General features: G+C 43.0%; 1 protein-coding gene across 7 annotated transcripts in view; it reads left to right on the top strand.

Annotated features, from left to right (window-relative positions):
* Window positions 1-6000, top strand: part of Zzz3 (zinc finger ZZ-type containing 3) — an 86311-nt gene that overhangs the window by 22388 nt on the left and 57923 nt on the right. For 2 of the 7 annotated variants that reach the window (XM_029553794.1, XM_029553793.1), the window contains exon 2: window positions 3046-3247. The exons of the other annotated variants lie outside the window; for them this stretch is intronic. The gene's annotated coding sequence lies outside the window, so the exon portion shown is untranslated. The remainder of the gene's footprint in view (window positions 1-3045; window positions 3248-6000) is intronic. 7 annotated transcript variants of the gene reach the window in all.

Consider the following 6000-nt stretch of genomic DNA (forward strand, 5'->3'; position numbering starts at 1 on the left):
TATTTTCTGGGTGAAAGGGTGTGATTTTTTTTTTTTAAATCTGCTAAACAGATTGTATGAATATTTGTGATTCACATTGAAATAACCCATACTTTCACATAACTTCATAGTGGAAGTTAAGAAATGTAAGTATAGCTAAAGATTGCAATGTAAGTGCAGTTGTCAGTATTTGAGGATTCCGACTGCAGTCTCATCTGCCTGCTAAAATGCACTTGTAACCCCAGATGAATGGCTCTCATGCTTCCCAATCACTCGTGGACATGTGCAGAGTAGTGAAGCTAGAGTTGCATGGTGTCCACACCCATCTGAGCCTAAGCAAGTGATCCTCATTCTCTGCCTTTTTGTTTCTGTTCTTCTACTCCAAACTATCCTTTCTGAGATGTATTACTGCCAAGTCTTTCCCTTTTTTTTTTTTTTTTTTTGGGTCTTCTTGAGATAGGGTCTCTCTGTAGCCCCAGCTGTCCTGGAACTCACCCTGTAGACCAGGCTGGCCTTGAACCCACAAAGATCTGCCTGCCTCTGCCTCCCAAGTGCTGGGATTAAAGGCGTGCGCCACCATGCCCAGCTATCCCTTCCCAGTTTTGAACTTCATTGGAGGCAGTTTCTCCACTTAAAGTGGCTGCTGTGGAACTGAATGTGTGTCTCAGTGAGCAAGGCCATGGGTTCAGTTCCCTGCACTCCAGTTGCCTCACCCTATGACCCTGTTCAGCATGGAAGAAGCCAGAGTAGTTTGCGTCCCAATTCCTTATTGTTAATTTGGGTGACCTCTTCAGAGGATGGTGTGGTAAGAATAGGAGGTAGGAATTGGCTAGGCAGTTAAGGTAAAATAGACCTCAAAGAAAACTAGCCAGTTTCTTGGCTAAAAGTCAAAGGGTCCTTGGGCCTCTTAGCAACATACAGAAAAGAGGCCCAAGTGCTGTCTGGTGTTTCTAAGTACAAGAAGGCTGTGATGAAATCATGTGTTAGAAGAATTTTACTCAGGAGTTGTATAGGTCTTGGCTGTGAGTTCAGTTGACTGACTTAAGTTTTCTGTTCTAGGAGATGGAAACACTGGCTGGTGAGGAATTTGAGGCATTACGTGCTGCCTTGTGTTCAGGCCCCACATTCATAGATATATGTCTGTCTATCCCTGTATTAACAGAGATATGGTAATGAGTTTTCAGGAGACACCAAGTAACTTCCAAAGAAGTATAAAAATTACCCCCATTTCTCTGTTTAACTTATTCATTAAAAAAGAAATATACCACTGAATCAGACTTGTTAAAATATATTGCTTTATTTAGCACTGGGCTTTACTCAAAACTTTCATAGCAGTGGTATAAAGTTGTTACTGATATTCTCAGGTCAGTCTATATTTTAACTTCTGGAAAACTTGAATGTAGCAGCCACTGGGAGGAAGTTTTAGCATAGATCATGCTCAGACATTTACCTTACTTTGATCTGGAAAGTTCTTTGTTGAAATGCTAATAGAATTATTACTATGCTGAGAGGCATTAGTCTAATAGATTAAAGTCTGGCCTAGATATTGGAACGTAAGTTCAAGTCTGGCGCTTTTTACCCTGGGACCCTAGGCATTCCTTGAGTTTGTTGCCATAGAAAGGAATTAAAGATGATAGGAGATTAGTAGATTAAGACTCTTGCTGAGGCCAAGAGATGAGTCAGTGGTTAAGAGCACTAGCTGCTCTTGCAAAGGACTGGGGTTTGGCTCCTAGCACCCACATTGTGGCTAACAACGATCCGTAACTCCAGTTTCAGTGGATCCAGCCACCCTCTTCTGGGCCTCTGCAGGCATTGCAACGCAGGTACACTTACATGTATGCAGGTAATATACGCATACACATAAAATGAAAATAATAAGTAAAATAAAGTAGAAAAGTTTAGTGGGGCATAGTGGCGCACTCCTTTAATCCCAGCATTTGGGAGGCAGACGCAGATGAATCTCTGTGAGATTGAGGCCAGCCTGGTCTACCTTGTGAGTTCCAGGCGAGTTGGGGCTACAAAAAGACCCAAAAAAGTTGTTTTTTTTTTTCTTTCTGAAACAGGGTCTCCTTGTAGCCCCAGTTGTCCTGGAACTCACTATGTAGACCAGGCTGGCCTCGAACTCACAAAGATCTGCCTGCCTCTGCCTCCCAAGTGCTGGGATTAAAGGTGTGCGCCACCACGCCCGGCCAAAAAAAGTTTTAAGAATTAGTTTTTAAGCCTGTAAATCATAGGTTTTTGATAGTTTTAAATAAAAATGCATGTAGTCTCTGGCATGTCATACATAATACATGTTAGTAGTTGTTACATACGCTTAGTGATTTGTGTTGTAATACTGTGGCTACTTTATATAATGTTTTGTTTGATACTGAGGACAATTCTGTGTAATAGGAGTGTTTTCTTTCCATTAAATAAGGAAATGGATGTCAGAGTTTAATTGCTCAAGGTCGCAGAAGTTAATAGTTTTGTTAGGACTGGAACTTAAAACTTGTATTTTTTAGAATACTAAAATGTTTCTCAAATATATGCTCTAGGCATAGCTATACTTTTATGTGGATCACTTATGATTCTTGGTTAGCGTTTATTGTACTGAGTTCTGTGTAGTAACTTGTTTTCGGATTCTTTTTAGCTGATTCTTCCTAGGTACTTGTTTTTTTGTTGTTGTTGTTTTGGCGTTTTTGAGACAGGGTCTCCCTGTAGCCCTGGATGGCCTGGAATTTGTTGTATAGACCTGGCTGGCCTTGATCTCACAGAGATCCACCAGCCTCTGCCTCCTGAGTACTGAGATTAAAGGAGTGTCCCACAGCACCTTGCTTGTATGAAAGTTTTTGATGTTAAATCTGAGGAAATAGAAGCAGCCAATTGTGAGGGTTAACCTAAGTTGTCAACTTGACTGGATCTGGAATCAACTAAAAGGCATCCCACTGGGCCTACCTGTGAGGGATCTTGATCAGATTATGTGAAGTGGGATGGCCCACCCTACATGTGGGTGGCAGCCTCAGTCACAGCCTGGAGAAAAGATAGATTAAGAAAGCGTTGCTTTTGTCTTGCCGTCCCTCTTTCTAGCAAGTCCATCCATGCTGCTGCTGCTGCTGCTACTGCTGCTGCATTCCTTCCCTGATATTAGGACCCACCGTTGGGCTTCCAGTGTGGACTGAAGACTGGTGGCTCTCCAGGAATCCTCTGGGTTAGCATTTGCTAACTGATTAGCAACTGTCCAAGGGGGAGCAGGCTACATCTCAAGCTGGCAGCAGAATGTGGCAATGTGGTAAGCGACATTCACATGGTGTTGACTTTGAAAGCATGAAAGATATATGATTGAGGGGGTCATGGAAAGCAGCTAAGACCAGGCTATGTGTGGCAGGGTTGGAGTCCCTGCAAAGAGGCCCCGAGAAGCCATTGTGTTTGGCTGTGATGGTGAAGCCACGGTTGCAGTGGAGATTCTAGGTTATTGGAGGTGCTGTGTCTGTGGATCACTGCCAAGGAAAGCTGCAGGTGTGGAGTGGAGGCTGCCTAAGTCTGTAGTTCTGTCTACTGAAGGTGGCAACACCTTCTACTTCGTCCAGTGAAGCAGGGGTTCCCCTTGTGGGTGCTGATCGCTTTTATCATTTACAGCTGCCGCTTCAGCACTAGCTGAGCTTCATTCTGCCTTGAAACAAATGAGTCCATTTCAGGTCATGAGTAAAATAAAGCTAGATTCATGGCCACAATATCACACTAATGGTAGAGTTCCTGTTGCTCTCTGAAACCTCATGAGCTTGGGCTGCCCCTGTGTTTCTCTCCACATTCTTCCCAGCTCCCATGGAATGACCTGTTAGGCTCTGCCCAATGGCTTTTCCAGTCTTTTCCAAAGACTTAAAAGCCACATGATCATTTTTTCCACAGCAGTAGCCTCACTTGGTACCAGTTTATGTCCTAGTTCTATTTCTCTTGTTGTGATAAAATACCCCGACTTTAAGGGAGAAAAAGTTTATTTGGCTTACGATTTCCGGTTGCAGTCCGTCATCTTTGGGAAGTGAACACAGGAGCTTGAAGCAGCTGATTGTCCCCAGTCCCAAAGCAGAGAGTGAATGCATGCCTAGGAGCCAGCTTGGTTTCTCCACTCTAATACAGCCCGGGACCCAAACCCAGGGGTTACTACCAAGACAACCCCCCTTGCTCCTAGGCCAACCCAGTCCAAACAGTTACTTACAGAGACTTTTCTCAGGTGATTCCAGATTGTGTCAGTTGATGGTTAAAACTAACCACCACACCAGTATATTCAAAGAGGGTTTTGGAAACTATGAAGAAGTTTTCTTTCTCCCTTTTTTTTTTTTTTTTTTTTTTCTTTCTGTAGCAGTATTGATTTGAACTTGGAAAAATAGTGAAGAACTTTAAAATATCCTTTATCAAGGTACCTCCTACATGATAGCCTTTTATATTTCTCTCGATCACTGAAATCATTCAAATGAAAGTATTCAAATCAAATTTTTCATTTGGTGCTATGTATTTATTTAAAATCTATTTTTAAATTGCAGTCTCTGGGGGGCTGGAGAGATGGCTCAGCGGTTAAGAACACTGGTTGTTCTTGCAGAAGACCCAGGTTCAAATCCCAGCACCCACATGGCAGGTAACAACTGCTGTAACTCCAGTTCCAAGGGATCCGACAGCCTCTTCTGACCTCTAGGGGCATTGCACGACACGGGTACACTTATTTACATGCAGGCAATACATGCATACACATAAAATTAAAAAAAATTCTGTCTCTGGATAGGTTTGAAAAGGGAAAATGAGGATGAGTTAAACGTACAAAGACAGCTATTATTTGAATGTTCCCAATAACTGTTAGGTATTCATTACTGTATGCTCGGAGATACTGAAGAAAAGGTAAAGCCAGTGCCCAGCTGGCTTACTTTAGTATAAATGCTTGTGAGTGGGTTTGTTTGTTTGAGGTTTGTGAACTTGATACTGCAATTTTGACTATAGAGTTTTGACTGTAGTTTCCGTTGCTGGAAACTGAACTTGGCTTGTGCCTGCTCAAGAAATGCCTTAGCATTGAGCTATACCCTAGCTCATAAAATTGTTGCCAGGCGTGGTAGCACACACACCTTTAATCCCACCTCTAGGGAGCTGGAGGCAGGCGGATCTCTCTGAGTTCTCAATATTGAGTTCCAGGCCACCTGGGGCTACAGGGAGACCCTGTCTCAAAAAGATCAAAAAAAAGTGTTGCTTGTTTAGAATACATGACTTATTTTTGATGATTAATCGTAGGATCACCTGTAACTGGAGTTACAGACAGTTGTTAGCTGCCCTGTGGGTGCGGAGATTTGAACCTGGGTCTTCTGCAAGACCACCACTGTTAACCGTTGAGCCATCTCTCCAGTCTCATGGTGTTATATTGCATTGTTACTGATTGTTACTACTTTTTTTCACTTTCGTTGTCTTTCCAACCAGATTCTGAAATTTTTGAGGGAAGAGGTCATGTCTGAAATAAGATTTTCTTTACCAGAGGACAGTTCTTTAGACCGGTCTGTTTTTCTCCCTCACCTTAGACCTCTTTTTTAGACCCCAGTCTTAATAAATAGGGTAGCAAAGCAGGGAATAGAAGGCCTCCACAGCCACTGTGGGGCTCATGGCTCCCATTGTCTTACCTCTCCATCCTTCTACCCATGAGTTACAGTGGCAGCAGTTCCTGGGTTTACATTTCTGCTTTGATACCAATGAGTACTCACTGTCTTTGGACAAGTTGCTTTAGTTTTCTCATTGCTAAAATAAAAATACTAGTAGAGAAGATGTAGAGGGTAGACGTATATATTACATGAGAAATACATGTTTTTAGAAACTGCTTGTCATCTAGTGTGCTCCTCCCGGTTTTGTGGGGCCGGGGGGTTTGCCATAGTGAGTTTTGGAGGTTAGAGGACAACTTGTGTGAGTCGCTCCTCCTTCCATGAGGTTCCTAAGGATCAAACTTGGGTCATAGGACTTGGCTGCAGGTACCTTTACGTGCTTGGCCATTCCACCACTCCCCACCCCCCCACCCCC

The sequence above is a fragment of the Nannospalax galili genome, unplaced genomic scaffold (genome assembly GCF_000622305.1).
Source record: "Nannospalax galili isolate Female #2095 unplaced genomic scaffold, S.galili_v1.0 scaffold1124, whole genome shotgun sequence".
Lineage (NCBI taxonomy): Eukaryota > Metazoa > Chordata > Mammalia > Rodentia > Spalacidae > Nannospalax > Nannospalax galili.